General features: G+C 42.0%; 1 non-coding gene and 1 pseudogene across 1 annotated transcript; one reads left to right on the top strand and one right to left on the bottom strand.

The window, feature by feature from the left end:
• Positions 1-2,356: 2,356 nt before the first annotated feature.
• LOC110582318 lies at positions 2,357-25,752 on the top strand (annotated as a pseudogene).
• Positions 18,607-18,712, bottom strand: LOC123325143. The gene has a single exon (XR_006540253.1). It is a non-coding gene; the product is annotated as a U6 spliceosomal RNA (small nuclear RNA).
• Positions 25,753-27,211: the final 1,459 nt, after the last annotated feature.

The raw sequence follows: 27,211 nt of genomic DNA, 5'->3' as shown, positions 1-27,211 counted from the left end.
ACACACCACACACCACACACCACACACCACACACACACACACACACACAAACAGGAGGAGACTGTGTTGGCTCCGTATCTAGCCCTCGGAATGGGGTCGTGCCAGTGAGGACTTTGGTCGTGGAGGAGCCCCTGGGGGTTAGGACCTGCAGCCAGGGTGTCTTTAATCCGGTTGTTCTCCTCTTTCTGCCTTTTACCTATTGTGGCGCGGACTGGTGTGAATGCATTTTTGCCCATTTCTCAACTCTTTTTTCCCTTTGTCTCAACTTTTTTTCCCGTGTTTGTTTTCTGCATTCGTTTAGAGTCTTTGTCTTGGGTTTTTGTTCTAAATTAAATTTGTGATTATCTTGAGTCCTTGTTTTGGGCTTAATGTACAGTTTGTACTTTATCATATCATGTATTGAATTTCTTACTTTGTTTCTCTCCTGCTTTCACTTCACATTAAGTAGCAATAATGTCCTGTGTTTTGAAATTATCAATTAATTATGGAAACATTAAATTTTTTTTGGATTTTTTCGTTTTTTATTTTAGGACACATCTGGCCTCAATCTTGGTTTAAGAAGTTCATGTAGGGATTTATATTCTAACAGAAGATCCTGATTTTTTTTTTCATTTGATCCATGTGAAATTATTTGACTTACTTTTTGGGTATTTTAGAATGTTTATTAAGTTCCTTTTCTTGGGTTTGAGAATGTTGAGCTCTCATGTTATTTATCATTGGTTTTTTTTCACTGTAATAGTGTTCTGTCCTCTGTTACAAAATTTATACATCCTTCAGAAAGGCTATCTCACTGTTTCCAGCTTATTTTTTTAATTCTTCATTTAAATTCTTTTCAGTTAACATATACTGTATTATTAGTTTTAAGGGTATAATTTAGTGATTCATCATTTGCATATAATACCAGTTACTCATTATATCACACCCTGCTTAATGCTGATCACCCAGTTACCCCTCCCCTCACTCACCTCTCCTGCAACCCTCAGGTTGTTTCCTAGAGTTCAGCGTCTCTTATGGTTTACCTCCTTCCCTATTTTTTCCCTTCCCCTATGTTCATCTGTTGTTTTTCTTAAATTCCACATATGAGTGAAATCATGTGGTATTCGGCTTTCTCTGTGTTTTCACTTTAAAATCACTGAAATTGTATATGCTGATTTCAAGAGTCTGGTGACCTAAGCTTTGGTTAATTACCTAGAAATCTGATACCAAGAACTTCAGAGAAGTGCAACATAGAGACTGCAGGAAAAATTGAGGCTAAGATTCTCAGCATGCAGCCACCATAGTCTTGAGGTCCTTGTAGTTACTATTGTCTTTATTTGGAACAGCTACTCATTTCACTGTGTGCTCCTTGAAGCTGTTCACTTTCATGAATTTGTAAAACATACTTCCTGTGTTTATTTTCCTTCCTGGTTCATATCACCCCTGGATATTATGTATATTACACTTACTTTTTCCCTGCTCCCTCACCAATGTTTCCGTTGCATGCAATGTGATCACTGCCTGCTTCACCCCTATTATACTTCAGTGTCTGGAACAGTCCAGACCGTAAGGCCTCAGTGAATGTTAATGGGTGTGTGAACATTGAGTGTACAGTGGACATAGCTGTGTGTCATTGAGCATTGTCCCAGATCAAGAATGAAGCAGTTAGAAAAACAGTTTGCCAAAGGTCGTAGTCTCTTGTTCTGGAAATGTCTCATTGTCATCACAAAGTTACAAAATCAGAGAAAGCAACTGCTTTGATTTGGGGATAGTCCTGAACATAATAAACTGCCACCTCCCAGGGCTGAGGTCAGAAGGGTGGGTGTGCAATTCCAAGTGCCTAAGAGGCATTTCCCATCTTCCCAGTATCTTCTCCCATGTCTCAAAGAAACCTAATGCTCCGGACATTTTGAACAATACCTTCAGCCCTGGAGCCAGGGACTGAAATGTCAACATTTCCAGCCCCCAAATACCTTATTCTATACTTTAGAACTTGGAAGACCCTCTCTTCCACATTTAGCCTATCCACATTCCCCCATTCCTCGGTTCCTGCAACTTTGTAGTTTCCTAGTCTTCATTTAGCAAATGAGTACCTACAAAGTGTCTAGTGCTAAGGATCATCCAGCTACCACAATCCACTCAAAGTATGCATGACAAATCTATGACCCTCCTTGAGTAGACAGGGGTACGTCCTGCATAGCTTCACTGCAAATGTTCTAAACCTTCTTCTTATCCAGCCTTCGGGTTGAACCCCAAAAAGCCAGACCCTCATTGCGCTACCTACTTATCATCCTCACATCTGTCCACAAAATCACACAGATTCCCCCAGCTTAAGAGATAAAACCCAAATCCTGATGCCATCCGTATGGTACTTTGCCACATGGTCTCCAACTCCAGACTTGTCTTGGATGGTTCCCCCATCAGCCCCATTGTCCTGTACCTGTTTTCCAATGACCAGAAGGAGTTGTTTTTCATATTTGGTCCAGTTTTCTGTGTTTATGGTAAGGACAAGCTTCACACTAGTTACTCCTTCATACAAGGTTCTAGACTGACCTTTTTGTATATCTGTTTTCTCTGCTGAACTGTGAGCTCCCAGAAAACAGCCAGATTGTGTTGGGCCCTGGCACTCAGCACCAGATTGACTGTTGTATCCCTTATGGAATCTTTGTTGTGGTTTATTTCTAAAGACATCCATCATCAATTCCTTCCCCCCTTATATGCATAAGATACCCCTCCCCCTTCAAGAGGTAGGGTCTTTCCCTCCACCCTCCTAAATCTGGTCTGGCTTGTGACTGCTTTGAGGCTTGAGCCAGTTCTGGGCCTGTCTTTTAAGAGAACTGGAAGCTTCTGATTTCTCTCTCAGAACTCTTGCTCAGCAGCACCTGCCAGTGTGTGATGGAGCCATCTAGGATGCACAGTCCAGCTGAACGTTTAGATGACAGGTGTTTCAGCAATGGCAGCAGCAGGAGAAACTCTGAGCAAGAGCTACCGAGCTGAGTCAAGGCAACACACAGAACTATGAGAGATAATAATAAGTTATTTTAAGCCACTAAGTTTTTTTTCTTTTAAGATTTTATTTATTTATTTGACAGAGAGAGATAATGAGAGCAGGAATACAAGCAGGGGGAGTAGGAGAGGGAGAAGCAGGCTTTCCACGGAGCGGGGAGCCCGACGCAGGGCCCGAAGCGGGGCCCGACGCAGGGCCCGACGCGGGGCCCGACGCAGGGCCCGACGCAGGGCTCAATCCCAGGACCCTGGGACCGTGACCTGAACCGAAGGCAGATGCTTAACAACTGAGCCACCCAGGCACCCCTTAAACTACAAAGTTTTGAGACTGTTTGTTTCATGACAATAATAAACCAGACTGATTCTCTAATAATTTCTTTAAAGTAACTGTAACCTCAAAATAGATTGTCAGTCCCTTAAGGGCCCCAGCGATGTATATCATGGTTGGTTCCTTGTGTTAGGTATAGTAACTGGCATATTTATTCCATCAGACATGCTTATTGAGCAGCTACTATTGTTAGAGTAGGCAGTTAATTAGGTTCTAACAGGATGCCTGGAGGCCAGTAAAGAGGAAGTCAGGGCAACGTTCTGGGAAGTCAGAGGCCTGTCCTGGCAGTACTCCCAAACAAAGACACAAGAAGCTGGATCAAACCAGATAGGCCCAAGATGGCAGGTGCCGTAACAGAAAACCCCTGACCAAATAAGGAAGAAAAAGCACAAAACCCTGCTTCCAAGAAATCTAGTCCCCAAGTAATGAAGATTTCACCCTTTGTTAAGGACTGTCAGTAAAAGATAGAAACCCAAACCCTGGGGCATGCAGCTCGCTGTCTCTTGAGCTCCTGCTCTCACATCTTGAGAGTGTACTTTCACTTTAATAAACTTTCCTGCTTGTACGGCTCATCTGCTGTGTTATGTCTCTCCTGGAATTCTTTCTTGTGAAGAGACCAAGAGCCTTCAGTGACACTTTTGGGATGGGCTGGATTGAGGCTTCAAAGCCCAAGGTCTCCAAGTTCATCCAGCAGCACTATGTCCTAGAGTTTCGACTATGAACGTGAAAGTCCCTGATGAGGGCACAGACATTCACCCAAAAAGGAAACCACAAACAAGAACATTTCAAGTCACAGTAAGTGTTGTTCATTCACTATTTGTTGAGCCTCTACTACGTGCCCAGCACTGGGCTGTATGCAGGGCAGTGACTAAGACAGACAAAACCCCTGCTGCTCCTGTGGACCTGGCATCGTGGAGGGGAGACAGACAATAAACGGAGCCTGGCGTGTTAGAAGGGATGAGTCCTATGGAGAGGAAAGAAGGTCTCAGGGAAAACCCTATGCCCCAGACCCCTGAAATTATTTGTTAGCTGATCTTAAACCTGCTTACCCTGCTTTGCATGTTCCTTCTTTAAAAAAACAAAAACAGAATTTGGGATGCCTTGGGTGGCTTGGTCTGTTAAGCGTCTGCCTTCAGCTCAGGTCATGATCCCAGGGTCCTGGGATCCAGTCTGGCATGCGGGGCGAAAATCCTTGCTCAGTGGGGCAAGGATTCTTCTGCTTCTCCCTCTGCCTGCCACTCCCCCTGCTCGTGCTCTCTCTTTCTCTCTCTGTCTGACAAAAGAATAAATAAAATCTAAAAAAAACCCCAAAAAAACCTTAAAAAACTCCACAAAATTAAATTGAATAAATTTTAAAGATTTTATTGGTTTTAGTCCATAATTCATGAAGCCAGTTAGAATCCTATCTAGCAGAAAGGAGTTCCAAGGAGCTGTATAAAATGAAAGACTTTTATAGGCAGAAGGGAACAGGAATAAGGAAGTTATACTAGCAAAAGGAGATTGGTGTAGCAAGGTCACTTTCCCCTTAGCTGAGATCTATCAGGCAGATTACTTCACTAGTGCTGACCTGGTGATTCCTGAATGACTGGTTAAGATTCCATTTCTGGGAGAGCCAAAACTGTTATTAAGTCTCTGGTGACATGGGGCCTAGGACCATTTTGTGACTCCGTTTTTGGACCTGTTACCTTGTTTTTAACAATTCGTTCAGAGACCACAGTAAAGAGTCGTATCTATACTTCCTCTCTCTTTGCCTCTATACTGGTGCTTTCTTGTGTGGCCTCCCTCATGGCATGCCCTCTCCTCTCAGGTACTGTAAGAAACTATATTTTCAGTGTTGGTCATCTCCTGATCTGTTGGCCTTACTGTAACTGAAATTTCCTATTAATATACTATATTTTAAAACAGCCCCGAATGATAAGACACTTTATAGGCACTTTGAAGAGTGAACAAATAAGAATAGATGAAACTGCACTTTCTTACAATTGTTAAAAATAAACAACAGGGGCGCCTGGGTGGCTCAGATGGTTAAGCATCATGATCCCGGGGTCATGGGATCGAGTCCCACAGCAGGCTCTCTGCTCCTTGGGCAGCCTGCTTCTCCCTTTGCCTCTCTCTCTCTCTCTCTCATGAATAAATAAATAAAATCTTAAAAAAAAAAATAAACAACAGGCCAAACTCCGTAAGACTTACACTATAAGACTTAAACCCAACTCAGTTTCAACCTTTCCCAGGAGTTAAACTAGGCTGGAATTTCCTGGTCAGTACTAGAGAGGTAATCTGCATGATAAGACCCCCAGCTCTTCCTCCTGAGGGAAGGTGACCTTGCCTCAAACAATTGTTTCTTTTGCTAAGAACCTCCTTGTTCTGCCTATAAAATCCTTCCATTTTGTACAGCTCCTTGGAGTTTCCTTTGCGGGGCTCCATGTGGGCTCCATCCCAGGACGCTTAACCCACTGAGCCTCCCAGGTGCCCTTGATTTTCTTCTTTTTTTAACAAAGCCTTTAACCAGTCAGCTTAGTGGGAACTTGTAGGTATAAATTCATTCTTTCTAACAATCAAGTGTTAACCTTAAAAATTAAACTGTCAATTATTTTACTAGTAAAAATGGGTTTATTTGAAATAGCAGACAATCGCAATATGGAACAAGCAGGTTATGGCAAAGTCATAGACAAGTTCCCAGAAGAAAGGAGATAATGCTTTTTTATAGGGGAAGAAGGGGCTGTTGGGAGGGCTGTTATAAATAAAAAGTTCAATGGAGTAAATTGGGAATTTGAAGTGTAATGGCCTTTCATTGGCTGGGTTGTAATCTCTCATTGGTTAGGTTCCTGGTTGGCAAGATGTGGGGGAGGGGGGAGGAAACTTTTCTTTCTCTGGCTCAGGAAATAAAACAACCACTTGCAAGGTACATTTGTCTTGCTGGTCTGCAACTGACCAGGAATGGTAGGGCTTGAGAGCTTCCTCTGCTGGTCTCCTGACTCCATTTTAGTTTATTTATTTATTTTTTAAAAAATTATTTATTTATTTTAGAGAGTCGGGGCATGGGCAGGGGGAGGGGCAGAGGGAGAGAGAATCTCCAGCAGACTGCCCATTGAGCGCAGAGCCCGATGTGGGGCTTGATCTCACGACCCTGAGTTCGTGAGCTGAGCCAAAACAAAGAGTTGGAGATAAGGGAAGGGGAGAGGGACAAGAAATTGAGCTCAATCCCCAGTGGACAATGATCTAATCAATCATGTCTATGTAATGAAGCCTTCATAGAAACCCAAAAGGACAGGGTTTGGAGAGTTTCAGGGTTGGTGAACTTATGGAGATTTGGGGAGAGTGGCACTAAGAGAGGGCATGGAAACTCTGGGCCTCTTTCTCCATACCTTGACCCATGCATCTTCTCCATCTGGCTAAACCTGAGTTACATTGTTAGAATAGACAGTTAATTAGGTTCTAATAGGATACCTGGAGATCAGCAACAAGGAAGTCATGACCAACTATGGGGAAGGTCAGAGGCCTATCCTGGCAGCACTCCCCAGGAAGCTGGATCAAATCAGACAGGCCCAAGATGACTGATGCCATGACAGGAAACTCCTGACCAAATTAGGAAGGAAAAGCACGAAACCTTGCTTCCTTGCCCCAAGTAATGAATATTCTGCCCCTAGTTAACAACTGCTGATAAAAGATAGAAACCCAACCCCCTGGGACACAGCTCTCTTGAGCTTGCCTGCTTTCTTCACTTGAGTGTACTTTCTGCTTTAATAAACTTTCCCATTTTTGTCACTTATCCACTGTGCTGTGTGTCTGTCCTTGAATTCTCATGACAAGACCAAGAACCTTCAGCAAATCCTTGGGATCTGGCTGGGTTAAGTCCCCAGGGCCCAGAGTCTCCCCAGTTCACCTGACGACAATATCTTTTTATAATAAAGTGGCCATCTAGTGAGTAAACTGTGTTCCAGAGTTCTGTGAATCTATGGAGGGGTTCGTGGTAACCTCCAATCTATAGCTGGTTAGTCAGAAGCACAGGGCACAACAACCTTGGACTTGCCATGGGCATCTGAAGGGGAGGGCACAATTTGTAGGACTAGGTCCTTAACATGTTGGATCTGATGCTATCTCCAGTAGATAGTGTCAGAATTGAGATAAATTATAGGACCCCCAGCTGGTGTCACAGAATTGCTTGGTGTGTGGAGACTTTCCCACATCTGATGTCAGAAGTGAAGTGGTGCTGTAGTAGAGTATTGAGAGTAGAGGAGACACACAAAAATGTGTTTTGTTTTTCCTTTACAGGTTCTTTATGAGGTCACCAGCAAGAAATGGACCAATCACAGCTGGAGATAGTACCTAGTGCTTTTCTTACTTTTTGGTCTCAAGAATAAGGATCCCAGAGAGCTTTCTGTCTATGTGGGTTATAGCAATTGTTATTTCCCTTATTAGAAATTAGAATCTGTAAGATGTTTCAGTCGTCTTTTCATTTCCAGTTTGAAAATCTGTAATATGGTTTGGCTTTTAAAGAGCTCCTAGCAGCTAATCTTAAAATACTTAATTCATTTTTCTTTAAATTCTGAATGATTGGTCTCAAAATGATGCTACAACTCAACCAACATCATGATACTATAAGAAATGTTCTGTTGCATAAGACACAATAAGGTACATTATTAATACACCTATAAAGCTAAAAGGAAGATAATTTTATTTATTTTATTTTTTAAAAAAGATTTTATTTATTTATTTGACAGAGAGAGAGCACAAGCGGGGGAGGGGCAGAGGGAGAGGGAGAAGCAGACTCCCCACTGAGCAGAGAGCCTGATGCAGGGCTCTATCCCAGGGCCCTGGAATCATGACCTGAGCCAAAGGCAGATGCTTAAAGGCTGAACCACCCAGGCGCCCCGAGGAAGATAATTTTATTTTTTCCAATAAGATTACCAGCAGATTTCTCATCAGAAACCTTAGAGACCAGAAGGAAAACTAAGTGTCAACCAAGAATCCTATATCCTGCAAACTGTCCTTCAAAAATGAGGGAGAGGGCGCCTGGGTGGCTCAGTTGGTTGAGCGACTGCCTTCGGCTCAGGTCATGATCCTGGAGTCCCGGGATCGAGTCCCACATCGGGCTCCCTGCTCGGCGGGGGGGTCTGCTTCTCCCTCTGACCCTCTTCCCTCTCGTGCTATCTCTCATTCTCTCTCTCTCAAATAATTAAATAAATAAATCTTTAAAAAAAAAATGAGGGAGAAATGAAGACATTCCCAGATAAACAAAAGCTTGCCCTACAAGAAATGATAAAGGAAATCCTCCAGACTGAAATGAAAGGACACTAGACACTAGTAATTAGTAACTAGACAGTGGTAACTTGAAACTATATGGAAAAGTAAAGATTTCTGATAAAGTTAAATATGTAAGCAGTTATAAAAGCTAGTATTGGGGCGCCTGGGTGGCTGAGTCATTAAGCATCTGCCTTTGGCTCAGGTCATGATCTCAGGGTCCTGGGATCGAGTCCCGCATTGGTCTCCCTGCTTCTCCCTCTCCCACTCTCCCTGCTTGTGTTCCCTCTCTTGCTGTGTCTCTCTCTGTCAAATAAATAAAAAATAAAATCTTTAAAAATAAATAAAATAAAAGCTAGTATTATTTTTAATTTGATTTGGTAATTCCACACTTTTTCTATATGGTTTAAGAAACTAATGCATAAAAAACAATTACTAGTCTATGTTTTTGGACACATAATACATAAAGATGCAATTTTGTGACATTAATAACTGAAAGGGGATGGAGATGGACTTGTATAGGAAAAGGGTTTTTGTATGTTATTGAAGTTAAGCTGTATAAATGTAGAATGTTATAACTTTAAGATGTTGCTATAGACTGAATGCAACAAAATTCTGAATGCATCCAAAATTCACCCTCAATGTGATGGTATTTGGAAGTGGGGCCTTCAGGGGGTGCTTAGGTCATAAGGGTGGAACCCTCATAAATGGAATTAGTGCCCTTATAAAAGAGATCCCAGAGAGCTCCCTCCCCTCTTCTGCCATATGAGGACACAGTGAAAAGAGCCATCTATGACCCGGGAAGTGCATCCTCCCCAGACACCAAATTTGCTGGTGGCTTGGTTTTGGACTAAGAGGCCTCCACAGCTGTGAGAAACACATTTTTATTGTTTGTAAACTAGCCACTCTATGGTATTTTGTTATAGTGTTAGATTAGGCAATTAGGTTCTAACAGGATACCTGGAGATCAGCAACAAGGAAGTTATGACCAACTATCGGGAAGGTCAGAGGCCTGTCCTGGCAGCACTCCACAGGAAGCTGGATCAAACCAGATGGCGGGTACCATGACAGGAAACCCTGACCAAATTAGTAAGAAAAAGCATGAAACCCTGCTTTCCTGCCCCAAGTAATGACTATTCCACTCCTTAGTCAACAACTGTCAATAAAAGATGGATAGAAACCCAACCCCCAGGGTGTACAGCTTGCTCACTCTCTCTCTCGCCTACTCTCATAACTCGAGCATACCTTTTGCTTTAATAAACTTTCCTGTTGGTGTCTCTAGTCTGTTGTGCTGCATGTTTGTCTTTGAATTTATTCTCGTGACAACACCAAGAACCTTTGGGTCTGGCTGGGTTGAGGCCCCAGGGCCCGGGGTCTTCCCAGTTCACCTGGCAGTAATAGCCTGAACAGACTAAGACAGAAGTTAAATATAACCCCTATTATAACCACAAAGGAGATAGCTACAGACTATATAAAAAAGGAAATGAGAAGAGAATTAAAATGTTTCACCACAAAAAATCAACTAAACACAAAAGAAGATGGTAATGCAGGAAATGAGGGACAAAAATGATGTAAGGCATATAGGAAAGCGTAGCCAAATGACAGAAATCTCTCTTTATCAGTCATTACTTCAAATGTAAATGGATTAGCCTCCCTAATCAAATGACAGAGATTGGCAGAATGGATAAAAACCAGATCAAGTATATGCTATCTACAAGAGACTCTAGATCCAAAGACACAAAAAGGTTGAAAGTGAGAGAATGGAAAAAGATATCCTATGTAAATAGTTAAGAGAGAGCTGAAGTGGCTATATTAACATCAGACAAAATAGATATTAACTTTATAGAAGTTACATTAGACAAAAAGTTACATTAGACAAAGTTACATTAGACAAAAAGTTACATTAGATAAAATAGATATTAATTTTTTTTTTTAAAGATTTTATTTATTTGACAGAGAGAGAGATAGCGAGAGCAGGAGCACAAGTGGGGGAGTGGGAGAGGGAGAAGCAGGCTTCCCGCTGAGCAGGGAGCCCGATGTGGGACTCGATCCCAGGACCCTGGGATCATGACCTGAGCCGAAGGCAGACGCTTAACCATCTGAGCCACCCAGGTGCCCCAAAATAGATATTAAATTTTAAAAAGTTACATTAGACAAAGAAAAATTAATAAAATTTTTAGCACAACAAAAAGATATAACAATTATAAACATTTACAGACCTAATAACAGACCATCAAACTATATGAAGCAAAAATTGATATAACTGGAAGGACGAACAATTCTACAATAATGGTTGGAGCTTCAATACCCCACTCTCAATAATGGATAGAAGAACAACCAGACAGAAGATAAATAAATAGAACAGAAGGCTTGAACAACACAATAAACCAACTAGATCTAACAAATATATACAGAACACTCTACCCAACAACAACAGAGTATACATTCTTCTTAACTGGACATAGAACATTCTCCAGGATAGACCATATGTTAAGTCACAAATTGTCTCAACAGATTGAAAACAAAGACAAAATATCATACATCTCTGCCCACAACAGGATGAAGTTAGAAGTCAATAACAAAGAAAATGAAAATTCACAAAGTTGGGTGAATTAAACAACACACTCTTAAACACCAGTTGACCAAAGAAAATAATCACAAGAAAAATCAGAAAATATTTAGAGATGAATGAAAATGAAAACACAACATACCATACTGATGAGATGCATTGAAAACAGTGTGAAGAGGGAAATTTATAGCCTTAAACGCTCACATTAAATAAGATCTCAAATCAATAGCCTAACTTTACATCTTAAGGATCTAGAAAAAGAACACATTAAACCCAAAGCTAGCACAAAGAAGGAAATACTGAAAATTAGACTCAAGATAAATAAAATAGAGAATAGGTAAACAATAGAGAAAATCAATGACATCTAAAGTTGATTCTTCAAAAAGATTAACAAAATTGACAAACCTTTAGCTGGATTGATTGAGAAAAAAAGGACTCAAATTATTTAAATCAGAAATGAAGGAGGGGACATTCCTATTGATCATACAGAAATAAAAAGGATTATAAGAGAGTGCTATGAACAATCTCATATGCCAACAAATTGGATAATCTAGGTAAATTAGACAAAATCCTAGAAACAGATACCCTACTGAACCTGAATCACAAAGAAAATCTGAACTGACCTATAACTAGTACGGAAATTGAATAAGGAATCAATAACCTCCTGACAAAGAAAAGCTCTGAATCTGATGGCTTCACAGGTGAATTCTACCAAATACTTAGAGAGGAACTGACACCAATCCTTTTCAAACTCTCTCAAAAAATTGAAGAGAAGGAAACACTTCTTAACTCATTCTATGAGTTTAGCATCCAGATACCAAAGGCAGACAAAGACATTACAAGAAAAGTAACTACAAACCAATATCCCTTATAAACCCTGATGCAAAAATTCTCAATCTGTATTGGATCCTTGGCCTGTGGGGAGAAATTCACCATAGAAAGGAAAGCCAGGTGGAAGCTCAAAAATGTACCCCTGGCAAAGAGAGAAAATGCTGTATTGAGGGGAGTGGCAGAGATTAGTGCCATCCTCAGGGGTCTAAAAAATGCAGGGATAACATTACCATCATGTCTGCTTAACTCACCAGTCTGGTACCATCAGGATGTGGATGGACCCTGGTGGATGCAAAGTAGATTGCAGACCCAAACTGGCCAGAACTTTTTTTTTGGTATACGTTTTTTACTTTTAATTAATTAATTAATAATTAAAAATTTTAAGAATTTATTTGAGAGAGAGAGAGAACTAGAGGGGCAGAGGGAGAGAGAGAGAAAGAGAAGTAGGCTCTCCGCCGAGCAGGGAGCCGGACGCAGGGCTTGATCCTAGAACCTGGAGATCATGACCTGAGCCAAAGGCAGACACTTAACTGACTGAGCCACCCAGGCGCCCCTATTTTATTTATTTATGGGGGGGCAGGGAGGGGCAAAGAAAGAGGGAGAGAGAGAATCCTAAGCAGGCTCCATGCCCAGCACGGAGCCCAAGCTGGGGCTTGATCTCACCACCCTGAGATCATGACCTGAGCAAAAATCAAGATTCCGATGCTTACCCTGATGAGCCACCCAGGCACCGCTGGTTTTTACTTTTATAAGTGACTGGGAAAAATCAAAGAAGAATAACATTTTGTAACGTGAAACTTAAGAGAAATTCAAATCCCGTCATTTATGAATAACGCTTCATCAGAACACAGAGGGACACTTGCTCGTTGACGCGTTGTCCAGCTGCTTTGGCACGTTACAAATCACAGGGACCTGGTTTTAACACTTCAGTGTTTCAAGTGCAGCCTGCTACTGAGCCGCGTGAGCCCGCTACGTGAGCTGGAAAGCATCCAGCACACGACTAGGCAGTCATCCCAATATTCTCAACTCCCAGGGAAGCAACAATCATGAAAACTGGAAAATTTAAACAGGAATATCTCAACACAGCCAATTTTCTCTATAAAAATAAAAGTTGGAAATGAGGCTGCAGCCAAAGTAAGTTGCCAAGTGGCTCATTCTTTTGCCGAGTGAGGAAAACCATTTACTGCGAGTGATTTAATTCAATCATGTTTGATCACAGCGGCCAAAGAAACGTGTTCAGAGAATATAAACTTGTTGAAGATTATTAGCTTTTTTGCTCGATGAAGAGAGGGCCAGTTAATTTCTAAAGATGCATAGCTATCCAGCAGGGGGCAGCATTACCCCACAGAGCCAACACCCTCGCAGGCCGAACCGCCCTTTGGAGGGCCTGAAGGGTGGATATATGTTCATTTGCCAAGATTTAATAACCAACGTATTAGCTTCCTTAATCTTCATGAAAACCCTGTAAGATTTGTTTTTATCCTTTTTACAAATAAGAAAGCTGAAGCTCAGAATGGTTAAATCTAGCCAAATCTAAGCCATTTGTCTGACTCCAGGACCTGTATTTTTATTTAAGAAAACAATTATAAAGTGCTTGCTATGTGCCAAGCATGATCTAAGCACTTTGCATGTTTGAGCTCCTTTCATCCATATGCTAATCTCAGGATTGAGGTACCATTATCATCACCCCCAATTTACGGATGAAGAAACTAAGATACAGGGTTACCACTTTTCCTAAAGTGATTCCACCAGTGAGTGGCAGCACTGGGATCTGCGCTCACTCTGGTTCTGGCCTCTGAGGCTGGCGGGCCCCTGCTTTCCGCTGATGAGCTCATCATATGAGGATAGGCCAGGGCTTCTCAAAGTGGGGGTTAGTGTCATCTGGGCCCTTCCTAGACCTGCCGTTCTGAGGCCACACCCCAGACCTCCTAAATCTGAAACTCTGTGGGAAGAGCCCAACACTCGGAGTTTAACCAGCCCTTGAGGTAGTTATAAACCGTGCTAAAGTTAGACATCGGAGGTAATGATTCTCACTGTGTTCCTCCCCACTCCAGCGCCCTCAACGCACGCAAGTGAGAATGTAACACACACCTTCAGTCTATCCGTTGAATAAGGGATGCTTTTCAACAGCCACACATGTTATGGGTAGAAGCAAACGTGTTTGTGCTGAATCTGGATCTTAGCTTGCTTTTAATTCCCAGGAGCAAGTTTTCTGGGATGTGGTCTTGGGCTACCTAAGTCGCAAATTATTACAACAGCCATACCCTTTCTGGTTCCTGCCTCATGTCTGTGTAGCTCTTCTCTCATTATAAAGCTTTTTTTCCTTTTCTTCTTATAATTTATCATCATACACAGAAATGATGATTTCCACACAAGTGTCAGAACTTGTGGTCCTCTCTGCGGGGGCTCTGTGTCTTACTCTGAGCTAGCACTTTCCAAAAAAGAGATGCTGGTCAGATTTCTACAGAAAGGCTCTGGAATAGTGCTGCTCTGTGTGGCCAGGACCAGGTGAGGCAGGCGGGGTTCCCCCGACTGGCTGCGTAAAATGTAAGAGAGCTGCCAGGGTCCGAGGGATTCACCAGCTCCCTCAGTAACTCCCTAGCCAGGCTTCTGAATTACTTGGCTACTTTGTATGAGGGGATAAGGAGGTAGGACAGCGGGGAGTGGGGACTGCTGGATTCAGAGCCTGAGCAAACAGGAAGTGGGAGGCTGTCTTTTCCTCACCCACCCACCCCTGTTTCATTTATCTCTGCTTCCTTCCTTTATTTTCTTCTTGCTGTTTATTGTCTCTTACCTGTTTTTCTACCTTCTTTTCCTTTTCTCTCTCTTTATCCATCTTTTCCTTATCTTTTTCCATCTCTTCCTTCTCTTTTTCTTTTTCACAAAACAGAGGCTATTTGTGTTGTACCCGTTCAAATCCAATCAGGAGAGGAGCCACATACTAATTTGACCAGAGAGGGTTTCGTACAGTAACCACCCCCGCCTCCCGCCCCATGTAAAGTTTCGCTTTCCACAGTTTCAGTTACTGAGGTTAACTGAGGTCTGGAAGCAGATGATCCTCCAGACATATTGTCAGAAGGGCAATAGTAGTCTAACACTAGGTCACAATGCCTACATCATTTGCCTCACTTAATCTCATCATGTGGGCATTTTATCATCTCACATCATCACAAGATGAAGAAGAGTGAGTACAGTACAACAAGCTATTTTGAGAAAGAGATCACATTCACATAACTTTTATTACAGCCTAGTGTTATAATTGTTCTATTTTATTATTAGTTATTATTGTTCATCTCTTACTGTGCCTAATTTATAGTTAAGCTTTATCACAAGTATGTATGTCTAGGAAAAAACATAGTCTATATAGGGTCTGTTACTGTCCATGGTTTCAGGCATCCACTAGGGGTCCTGGATTGTATCCTCTGTGGGTAAGGGGGGACTGTTGTATTAATAATTACAGTGGGACTGGGACGCCTGGGTGGCTCAGTTTGTTGAGCGTCTGCCTTCGACTCTGGTCATGATCCTGGGGTCGTAGGATCGAGTCCCGCATCAGGCTCCCTGCTCGGCGGGGAGCCTGCTTCTCTCTCTGCTTGTGCTCTGTGTCTCTCTCTCTCTCTGTCTCAAATAAAGATAAAATTGTTAAAAAAAATAATAATTACTGTGGGACTGTATATACAATGGACTATTACTCGGCCATCAAAAGGAAGGAAATCTTGCTGTTTGCAATGACGTGGATGGAACTAGAGGGTGTTATGCTAATAAGCAAAATAAGTCAGTCAGAGAACGACAAATACCATAGGATTTCACTCATACGTAGAATTTAAGAAACAAAACATAAACATAGGAGAAGGGAAGGAAAAATAAAATAAGACAAAATCAGAGAGGGAAACAAACCATAAGAGACTTACAACTCTAGGAAACAAACTGACAGTTCCTGGAAGGGAGGTGGGTGGGGGGATGGAGTAACTGGGAGATGGACATCAAGGATGGCACGGGATGTAATGAGCACTGGGTGTTATAGGCAACTGATGAATCACTAAATTCTACCGGGGAAACAAACAACAACAACAAAACCAATTATGGTGGTCAGAGTAACAAGGATTGACTAATAAGAAGGAAAGAGAACTCTGAAGAATACAGAAATAGCAGATATAAGGGGCAGCTTCCACTGCTCATGCTGAGAGAGGGTACCCAAGGAAGGCCTCCCCACCTGTTGAGGAATGTGATAAAAAAGATGTGAGCTGTACCCAAGCACTCTGGGCCTCCTCACTCCCCGCTCTGTTCTTGGAATGTGGGTTCCACTTGGCATGTCTGTTCCAAGAGGCTGCACCAAGGACAGCCTTGAGATGATGATATGATGCTGAAAATGCTTGCACAGTACATGAGACTAAGCCCAGTTAGAAACTCTTTATAAACTTTTAAGATTTGGAGGATGGGTGTGGGGATCCATTGGTCTTGCTGCATCCAAGACAAGCCTCCTACATGAGTTGCCTTTGTTATTATTAAAATTGCCTCCCACCAGCATGGAGTAGCCTGCTTCTTTCTTCAGTCTCAGCCTGCCTTCTGCATATGGGGGCTGTTTCCAGTTACACCGGGAAAGCTCCTGAGAGGATTGCTCCCACTCCACACCTTGGTAGGGAGACCACAGCCATGGCTCACTGGTTGTGGAGAAGGTGCTGTGGTGCCAAGCTGAGGAACTTGCTGGAAATCCATCCTCTGTAACTTTTTCTACATCTGCCCTCCAGGGTGCTGGGAAAGCTGACGTACCATGACTTCGTCGTATCACTTAAAAATAGTACCAGCGAAATGATCACAGAATGCTAGGACATCATTTATTGTGAGACAGATGCATCCTGACTTCAGAGAGAGAATAGAGTATGATTGTAAAATCAGGTTTGTCTTAGAATCGATGAAATGAATCCCTTTCTCGGCAGCCACAGCCTCTGCCCTTGCTCAGCTTCTGGGTCGCTCATTTCTGATCTGACTAACCTTGACCTCCCTGCTCTCTGTCTCAGCCTAATCCTAAGCCTGGAAGCCACCAACACAGGGTCTCTTTTCTTCTCTTCTGCTTTTCTGTCCTATTCCAAACAGGACAAAGTCAGGGAACTTGGAAACCCAGGCCAATCTGGGCATCGGGTGTGTCAGGGAGTGATGGGGTCCAGGGCAGACCGATCAGGAGCCTGCATCTTGATGGTGTGTGAGACTTCCGTGTAGGAAGTGGGCATTCCTGGAGGGCATTCAGCAGGGCAGTGACATGTCAGTGTGGAAACAGACAGCAGGGGATTAGGGAGGCAACAGGTATTTTCTCTAGTTTTCCCCAGCCCTTGGAGAAAAATAGGAGTCAGGTAATACAATGGACTTGAGTCTCTGATAGCAGAACCACAGCAACCCCAGCCATCCCCCCGGCCCCCCTTGCTGTTGCCACTGAGCAGGGTCCTGGCTGCTTGAAGAGCTGCAGGTGTGGCTCTCAGCGGGGGCTCCCAGCTGCAGTGGGACAAGCAGCTTCCTCCCTCCACCTGTCCCGGCCTTTGAGGTGCAGCCCTGGGTGACTTAGAGTAAGGCCAGGGACGGTGTCTCAGCTGTCCAGTCCAGAAAGTTTTAGTGATCTGTGTTTTTTACATTAAAATCTTCTGTGCTTTTTTTTTTTAAGACAAAATGTTTAACTTGAAAAATGAAAGGTGTCACCTCCTAATTTTTTCTTTTTTTCCTGAGAGCCAGCACAGCCATCCAGTCAGTTAACTGAGAGACCAGGATGTGCATCACCTTTCATTAGGCCGTGTCTCTGATTCATAACTTCTGAACTTGTGAGAAGTTATTATTAGAGTAGAACTAAAGGGGTGCCTGGGTGGCTCAGTCGTTAAGCGTCTGCTTTCAGCTCGGGTCATGATCCCGGGGTGCTGGGATCGAGCCCCACATCGGGCTCCCTGCTTAACGGGAAGCCTGCTTCCCCCTCTCCCACTCTCCCTGCTTGTGTTCCCTGTCTCACTGTATCTCTCCCTGTCAAATAAATAAAATCTTAAAAAAAAAAAAAATAGGGCGCCTGGGTGGCTCAGTTGGTTAAGCGACTGCCTTCGGCTCAGGTCATGATCCTGGAGTCCCTGGATCGAGTCCCGCATCGGGCTCCCTGCTCGGCAGTGAGTCTGTTTCTCCCTCTGACCCTCCTCCCTCTCATGTGCTCTCTCTCATTCTCTCTCTCTCTCAAATAAAAAAAAAAAAAAAGAGTAGAACTAAAGGGCCTTACCTTGCTGGAGTAAAATTTTAACTCAGATTTAATCTTCCAGTTCTTAGACTTATACTTTGTCATGTCTGCCTTGCGGATGCTTTTTCTGAAGCTGATAATAATGGCATGATGCTCAGTAGGGAAGGGTGTAATTTGCCAAAAGTTAAAGACATTTTATTTCACTTTTAAAACATTTTTAAAATTTAAATTTAATTAATTTACATATAATGTATTATTAGTTTCAGAGGTAGAGGTCAGTGATTCATTAGTCTTATATAACACCTAGTGCTCATTCCATCAAGTGCCCTCCTTAATGCCCATCACCCAGTTACCCCATCCCCTCACCCCCCTCCCCTCTAGCAACCCTCAGTTTGTTTCCTATAGTTAAGAGTCTCTTATGGTTTGTCTCCCTCTCTGATTTCATCTTGTTTTATTAAAAATATGGAACGTTTCACGAATTTGCATATCATCCTTGCACAGGGCCATGCTAATCTTCTCTGTATCCTTCCAATTTTAGTATATGTGCTGCAGAAGCAAGCACAAGTTAAAGACATTTTAGCCACTTAATTGTGAAATGCATTTCCATCCAGAATTTTCCCAAAGTCATGGTGGTGCCTAAAGGATAGGATTCACTCTTTTGTATCCTTAAAGCTGAAAATCATACTGAGATGTGTATTAAGCCACACCACCAGGATATAGACACGAAATTCATGTAACTACTTTCTTTTGGAAACCTTCTTTTAGCATACTGGTCAAACTGGTCATACTGGTCATACTGGTCAACTGGTCAAACAGGAACCCCTTCTGGGTCCTGGCACTACTCTTGACAATGGGGGTAAACAAAGCCTCTGCTCTTGAGGATCTTGCTGGGCCAATGAGTAGATAAGTTAATGGCAGGTACTGATAAGAGCAGTGACAAAGATAAAATAGAGTAACATGGGCAGTGAGCGGAGCTGATTTAGTTAGGGTGGTCAGGGAAGGCCTCTGTGAAGAAAGTGATGTTTAAGTTAAAACCTAAATAAACATCCTTGTCAAAAATTGGCCCAGCCATCAACCATTACCACCACCAGTAATCTTAAGCAGAACTGAGCTAAGAGGTAGTTTCTCCACTGGCTGGGCAGTTGTCCAGAGTGCTAATAAATAAGAGAAACAAAAGATCACTGGAGGAATTCAGCAAAGTGTGACTCAGTCCTTCTGACAAAGTTGAGGAGAACTTCCCAGTGGGAATAGAAACTGCTGGTCAAGTACAGGAGTTCTGCACAGCTGCTTGCAGCCTCAGCCCACCCGATTGGAAAGGGGAGGGGCAGGGCGGATCACAAGGAAGGAGAGATTCCTTTTAGTGAATTTAACTCCTTCAGTATGTCTCTCAAGAAAGTCACTGCTTCAGAAAAATTATGAAAAAGAACATGAGCTCTCACCTCCTGGAGGCTTTCCTTGAGGATGGGTCCAATTTTAGAAAAAAAGTTGAGGGGCGCCTGGGTTGCTCAGTTGGTTGGGCGACTGCCTTCGGCTCAGGTCATGATCCTGGAGTCCCGGGATCGAGTCCCACATCGGGGTCCCTGCTCAGCGGGGAGCCTGCTTCTCCCTCTGACCCTCCCCCTCTCATGTGCTCTCTGTCTCAAATAAATAAGTAAAATCTTTAAAAAAAAAAAAGAAAGAAAAAGAAAAAAAGTTGATACAGCAACTGGCTCCCAAGGCAGTAAGAATTGCCACTTACAGGCCAGTTTCATGTTTTTCTGGAACATTCTATGACTTGCCTGGTTGAGATCCTCTTCCTCATCCCCAGCATAGATGTTGTATCATCTTTTTCTTAGGAAACAAAGAGGTGATACATTTTACTATTATTTTTCGATGTGAAAATGTGAATTTAAAAATACGACAACCAAGAGAGAAGGATAGACAGAAAGGCACTTGAAACTTCCCACTTCCAACCTTACCATAGAGATTACTGCCTGTGGACACTAGGAATCTAAGGGGCACCTCCCTGTGACTTGACATGCATCTGTTTCCATTTTTCAAAAGAATATACCTTTTGTGATTAAATATAAATTTATTTAATAACAACACTTAATTCTGTCCTTTTAAACTCTTTTCAATGAATGTAGGCAGCACTACCATCATGTGGGGGCAGTCATCTATAAGTAAACACTCAGGTATGGACACATATACATTAAAAGAAATCCTTAAATGGTTGGAAATGACTGCACTCCCATACTTACACTAAACAGCATGAAATCTAGGGCCTTCATTTCAATATAATGACCTTTCATATTAAAGACAAACTTTTATTAACACAAATTTAACTTTTCAACCTAACTTTATATAACTTGGATTTCATAAATTTAACTTCATAAACTTAAATTTATCACTTAAATTTTAAGTCAGTATTGAGCCTGGGTCAGTGACCTCTCTAGCTAAGTCAAAACCTACCAATAAGAACGTGAGAACAAGATGTATTCCCTGAAGGAAAATGATGCACATTCCCCAGGTTTACAATGCAGCAGTGGGAAGAAAATAAACGAATTTAAACCACCTAGTACACTATTCTCATAAATCACCTTTGCCGTCACCTTAGGAGGTCAGAGTTCTTACCTGGTGGTATAATCCAAATCATTCCCATTCTTTTCCAAGCCTTTTTTGGTAGTCTGATCTTTACTGGGTAGCTACAGTTTCCCACTGACCAGTACTATGGGCTAGGGAATACTAAGAAACACCCGGTGAATGGACTGGCTTTCAGGAATAGTACTCTACTCTCAGTGGGTTGCAGTAGCCTAATTTCCACCTGGTAATCATCATCAATCAACATGGTTTATTCTCTTTTTGTTTAGTGGCCCAAAGATCCCCAAATGGCCAAGGGCATTCTCAGCTTTCAATTTCTCTTTTACTTGATTAAAAAAAAACAACAACAGTCATTAGGGAAATATGCAGGCCCCAAATGCAAACATTCTAAGCGTAGAGCATGACACGTTGGCTCAAACCACACCCTGTACCCACCACCCAGATCAAGAAATAGAACATTATTAGTACTCCAGAAGCCCCTCTCTGGATCACTTTTCCCATAGGAGAGCACAAATCTGGCTTCTCAAACCATAGGTTAGTTTTGTCTGTTTTTGAGCTGTGTATGCACAGCATGCTCTTTTTCGACTCTTTTTTAGCTCCGCATTATATTGATAAGATTAATTCATTTTTGCAACTATAAATTAGTTCCCTTGCATTGCTGTTGGAATACACCCAAATTAACGTACCTGTTCATTGATAACGGAATTATCTGCTGATGGGCATTATGGGTGTTTCCAGCTTTAAGCTATTTCAAATACTGCTGCCCCAGATACTCCTGCATATCTCTTGGCGCACAGGCACGTGCATTTCTGTTGCACATATCTAAGGCTGTATTCCTGGGGTCTGAGGGAATCTCCAGGTTCTACTTCTGTAGATTCTTCCAAATCATTTGTCCAAACTGTTTGTACCATTTATAGTGTATGAGAGTTTTAATTTTTCTACATTCTTGCCAACACTGGCTTTGTCTTTTTAGATAGTGGAATTATAGTGGTTTTGACTTGCATGTCTTTGATAACAATTGAGATTAAGTACCTTTTCATATGTTTCTTGGCCATTTGAGTATCTCTATTGTGAAGTGAATATCTTGCCTATTTTTCTACTTATCTTTTTCGTTTGGGTCTTCCTTTGTCAAATATGTAATTCAAACATATTCTCACTTGTCTTGTCTTTTACTTCTCTTAATGCTATCTTTGGATGTTCAGATATTCCTAATTTTGATTTACTCCAATTTGTAAATGTTTTCCTTAGTGGTTAGTGCCATTTGTATCCATTAAGAAAGTATTTCCTGGGCGCCTGGGTGGCTCAGTTGGTTAAGCGACTGCCTTCAGCTCAGGTCATGATCCCAGGGTCCTGGGATCGAGTCCCGCATCGGGCTCCCTGCTCTGCGGGGAGCCTGCTTCTCCCTCTCCCATTCCCCCTGCTTGTGTTCCCTCTCTCGCTGTGTCTCTCTCTGTCAAATAAATAAATAAAAATCTTTAAAAAAAAAAAAAAAAAAAAGAAAGTATTTCCTGCCCAAAGTCATGACGATGTTCTCCTATGTTTTATTCTAAAAATCTTTATTGTTTTACTTTTTTACATTTAAGTCTGTAATTCACCAAGAATGATATTTTTGCATATTATTTGAGTAGGAATCAAGTTTCATTCCCCCCCTTGTTAGTACATAATTGAACCACAACTTTTTTTTCACTTTTTAAAAACATTTAAATTCAATTAATTAACATAAAATGTATTATTTGTTTCAGGGGTACAGGTCTATGATTCATCAGTTTGTTTTTTTTTTAAAAGATTTTATTTATTTATTTGACAGAGAGAGAGACAGCGAGAGTGGGAACATAAGCAGGGGGAGTGGGAGAGGGAGAAGCAGGCTTCCCACCGAGCAGGGAGCCTGATGCAGGGCTCGATCCTAGGACCCTGGGATCATGACCTGAGCTGAAGGCAGACGCCCAACGACTGAGCCACCCAGGTGCCCCTATGATTCATCAGTTTTATATAATACCCAGTGCTCATTACATCACATGCCCTCCCCAATGTCCATCACCCAGTTACCCCATCCCTTCCACCCCCCTCCACTCCAGCAACCCTCAGTTTGTTTCCTATGATTAAGAGTCGCTTATGGTTTGTCTCTCTTCCTGGTTTCATCTTGTTTCATTTTTTCCTCTCTTCCCCTATGATCCTCTGCCTTGTTTCTCAAATTCCACATATCAGTGAGATCATATGATAATTGTCCTTCTCTGATTGACTTATTCTGCTTAGCATAATACCCTCTAGTTCCATCCACGTCGTTGCAAATGGCAAGATTTCATTTTTTGATGGCTGCATAATATTCCATCGTATATATATACCACATCTTCTTTATCCATTCATCTGTTGATGGACATCTGGTCTCTTTCCATAGTTTGGCTATCGTGGACATTGCTGCTATAAACGTTGGGATGCAGGTGCCCCTTTGGATCACTACATGTATCTTTGGGGCAAATACCCAGTAGTGCAATTGCTGGGTCATAGGGTAGCTCTATTTTCTTTCTTTCTTTTCTTTTCTTTTTTTTTAGATTTTATTTATTTATTTGACAGAGAGAGACACAGCGAGAGAGGGAATACAAGCAGGGTGAGTGGGAGAGGGAGAAGCAGGCTTCCCACCGAGCAGGGAACCCGATGCGGGGCTCTATTCCAGGACCTGGAATCATGACCTGAGCCGAAGGCAGACGCTTAATAACTGAGCCACCCAGAAGCCCCAATAGCTCTATTTTCAACTTTTTGAGGAACCTCCCTACTGTTTTCCAGAGTGGTTGCACTGGCTTGCATTCCTACCAACAGTGTAGGAGGGTTCCCTTTTCTCTGCATCCCGGCCAACATCTGTCGTTTCCTGACTTGTTAATTTTAGCCATTCTGACTGGTGTGAGGTGGTATCTCATTGAGGTTTTGATTTGGATTTCCCTGAGGCCGAGCAATGCTGAGCACTTTTTCATGTGTCTCTTGGCCCTTTGGATGTCTGAACCACAACTCTTTAATGAAAAGATTGTCCTTCCTCAGCTTTTTGCAGTACCTCCAAGCATAGATCAAGTGTTCAATGAGAGGATGGGTCTGTTTCTGGAATCTCTAGTCTTTCCATCAGTTTATTTGTCCATCCTTGCACAGATACCACAGTGTCATATTTGTTATGTCTTTATAACAAATAGCTATCCAGAGAGTGTTAGTCCTTTATCTCCTCCTCCTTCTGTATTCTCTTAGCTACCTTTGTCTTTTATATTTCCACAAATTTTAGAATTTTAGGAATTTACTTGAGAGAGCTGTGGATCTTATACATAGTTTTTATCTTTATCATATTGACTCTTTCAAATCCTGGGTATAGTACATTACCTCCCCTCCCCATTTATTAAGTTTTCTTTAATTCCTCTCAATTATATATACTGTTGTTGTTTTTAAGTAGGCCCCACCTGGAGCCCAGTGTAGGGCTTGAACTCATGACTCTCAGATCAAGATGTGAGCTGAGATCAAAAGTCAGATGCTCAACCAACTGAGCCACCCAGGTGCCCCTAACTCCTCTCAATTTCTTCTCAATTATGTTTTATACTTTTTTTGTGTAGAGGTTTTGTACATTTTTATTAGGTTTATTTTTAGGTATTTGAAGTTTTTTTTAAAAAGACTGTTATGATAGACTTTATGTGTGTATAAGTTTATTTCAGTGCTCATTGCTGTTGTCAATAAAATATAGATTTGATTCTTGCATGATGACTTTAAATACAGTGACCTTGCAAAAGATTATATGTAGATTCGGTTGGATTCTCTTTCTTCATCTCTCTTTTTTTTTTTTTTAAAGATTTTACTTATTTATTTGACAGAGAGATAGAGAGAGCCAGAGAGCACAAGCAGGGTAGGCGATGGTAGAGGGAGAAGGAGAAGCAGGCTCCCCATGGAGCAGGGAGCCCGATCAATCCCAGGACCTCAGGATCATGACCTAAACTGAAGGCAGACACTTCACCGACTGAGCCACCCAGGTACCCCATCTTTCTTCATCTCTTTGTCTCTCTGTGTATCTCACTACATGTGTAATTATTATGATTACCTAATATTCTTGTTAATTAGCTTCCTCAACTTATTAAATCAACTAGGACCCGCCATGCAATGTTAAATGGAGTAATGATAATGAGTGCCCTTGAGTCATTCTCTCTCTCTGTCAAATAAATAAATAAAACCTTGGGCGCCTGGGTGGCTCAGTTGGTTAAGCGATTGCCTTCGGCTCAGGTCATGATCCTGGAGTCCCTGGATCGAGTCCCGCATTGGGCTCCCTCCTCGGCAGGGAGTCTGCTTCTCCCTCTCACCCTCCCCCCTCTCATGTGCTTGCTCTCTCTCATTCTCTCTCTCTCAAATAAATAAATAAAATCTTTAAAAATAAATAAATAAATAAATAAAACCTTTAAAAAAAATAAAATAAAGCTGCAAATGGTGTAGTTTTAGCAACTGAGAAGAAACAGAAATCCGCTCTGTATGATGAGTGAAGTGTACTGTACACAAAGTGGAACCAATTACCAAGCTTGGTGTATAGTGTGGCTTGGGCCCAGGTTACAGAGAGCTTGAGCACAGAGCTCGGAAACCAGTTCAGCAATACTATCTGATTTACCAAGAACCCATTCCCACAACTCAGCTGGTACAGAGAGTAGCTTTTGTGATGCAAGAATACACTCATTCATGTGATGTTTGTCCATTTGGAGTTTCTTTACTAATTTGTGGTTAGAATGAGGTGCGACCGTATTTATTTCAGTCAGATCCACCTGGAGCTTTCTTTCTAGAAAGCCACAGCAATGGGAAAGAACTATGTGAATGGGAAAACTTCCCTCAAGAAAAGACATAACGAAAGACCTGGGACTTAAAGATGCCATTCACACAGCCATATTAACCCTAAAGGAAAGCTTTGAAGGGCAAATGACAGAAGATAACATAGAGGTTGGAATCTGCAATGAAGCCGGATTCAGGATGCTTACTCCTACTGAAGTTAAGGATTACTTGGCTGCCATAGCAAAATAATGAAGTGACTAAAAAATCTGGAATTTCAGATAATCCCTCTACTTAAACATGTATGTTTTGTTTTGCAGACTTCTTGCATACTTATTTCTACATGGTTTAATGGACTGATTTTTAAAATTTATTTTATTTATTTATTTATTTTTAAAGATTTTATTTATTTATTTGACAGAGAGAGACACAGCGAGAGAGGGAACACAAGCAGGGGGAGTGGGAGAGAGAGAAGCAGGCTTCCCGCAGAGCAGGGAGCCTGATGCGGGGCTCGATCCCAGGACCCTGGGATCATGACCTGAGCCGAAGGCAGACGCTTAACGCCTGAGCCACTCAGGCGCCCCTGGACTGATTTTTTTTTTTTTAAATGACACCTGTGAATCATAATAAACTGTTAAATAAAAAAATCATGAATAGATAATTGAATTTTATCAAGTATTTTTTCACGAATCTATGGAGATGGTCATTTGATTTTTATTCTTTACTCTGTTGATGGCATAAGTTATATTGATTGATTTTAAATATTAAGCTATGCATGGATTTCTGGACCAGATACAATCAGGACATGGTATATTAATCTTTTTCATGTGTCACTAGATTCAGTTTGCTAATACTTTGTTCAGGATTTTCTGCACATTTATGGGTAGGATTGGCCTGTTTTACAAAGGTCTCTGGTAGCCACACCATATCCCCTTGGCCTACCTCAGATTTCAGCTGCATCTGGGGTGGGCACTGTGGAAGCTGACAGCTCAAGTGCATACAGAGTATCTTCCAGAATTCTCCCCAAAACATTCCTTGGTTCCTAAGGATCCTTCTTAGCCAACACATCCCACAAGTCTGAGGCAATCAATGCCCACAGAGGCAACCTTCTGACAAAGGGAGCGGGAGGCTACCTACTGCCTCTCCAGTGAGCAATTCCGGGAGGAACTCTGTGTATTTCTCAGAGGCCCTAAGATTAATGACTCCCTCATGACCTATAGCATTAATCTCAATAACAAACCCTTACATTGGCTTGTTTTAATGTAGATTTTTTTACTGTGTTATAACCTATGTGCAAAAACTTGCCCAGATTATAAGTTTCCAGCTAGTGAATTTCCACAAAGTAAGCATATTCACATAACTGGATCAAGAAATAGAGCATCTCAGCAGCCCCTCCTAGGCCCCCTTCCACATTCTTCCTGTCCTCCCTTGCTGGCTTAGATTCTACTAAGGCCACTGTGATAGAGCATCACAATCTTAGCACCTCACACAATACAAACCTATTTTCTCTAGGTGACAAGTCTGACATGGGTCTCACCCATAGGCTAAAATCAAGGTGTTAACATGGCTGCATTCCTTTCTGGAGGATCTGGGAGAGAATTGGTTTCATGCTCATTCAAGTTATTGGTGAAATTCAGTTCTTCATGGTTATAAGACTGCAGTGCCCATTCCTTGCTGGTTACCAGCTGAAGGCCACTCCCAGTTTCTAGAG

The sequence above is a fragment of the Neomonachus schauinslandi genome, chromosome 6 (assembly GCF_002201575.2).
Source record: "Neomonachus schauinslandi chromosome 6, ASM220157v2, whole genome shotgun sequence".
NCBI classification, from domain to species: domain Eukaryota; kingdom Metazoa; phylum Chordata; class Mammalia; order Carnivora; family Phocidae; genus Neomonachus; species Neomonachus schauinslandi.
This window is presented reverse-complemented; position numbering and strand designations above follow the sequence as displayed.